Consider the following 591-nt stretch of genomic DNA (forward strand, 5'->3'; position numbering starts at 1 on the left):
AATTGTTTATTAGACTATAAGAAATCCTCTTCCTTCTTGTATTGGCAAGAGGAGTTTGCTTTAACTTAGGTATGCTAGCCTAAGTAAAAATAGACACGGAGCTGCGAAGACCTGATTCTTTTGCTGCATGTTTGAGTCTGCAACTTTGTTGTGATAAGACACTCAATCCTAGTGATTGTACTTACTCAACATAGTGACGGTGTAATTACCATCACAGATTGTACGGGAAATTCCAACTTTGGAAAAAACAAATATTTGGCCTACCCAAATTTTGACTACTACCCGTGCGTCTACGTCCTGGATTGGCCAATCAGTGGTGCCCACGGTGGCGTGATACATGCACGTTTACTGCGGTGCTCTGATTGGCTGACCGAACGTGGCGTGGTAGGTAGGCTGTTTCTACTCTCTAAGTCCTCTTCTTTCCTTTTTTCATCCCCCTCATGCACTCCGTTCTTTGAACGGGAGGCGGGACTTCGCGATACGGTCGATCCGGCAAGGGAACCTGTGATAGTGCAGGGCACCCTTGTCCGAGGGTCACCGGTAAGTGGCAACTTTTTAGATCATTACTATAATTACACAGTGCTGGGTGCA

The sequence above is a fragment of the Homarus americanus genome, unplaced genomic scaffold, assembly GCF_018991925.1.
Source record: "Homarus americanus isolate GMGI-L3 unplaced genomic scaffold, GMGI_Hamer_2.0 scaffold32889, whole genome shotgun sequence".
In the NCBI taxonomy this organism is placed as follows: Eukaryota; Metazoa; Arthropoda; class Malacostraca; order Decapoda; family Nephropidae; genus Homarus; species Homarus americanus.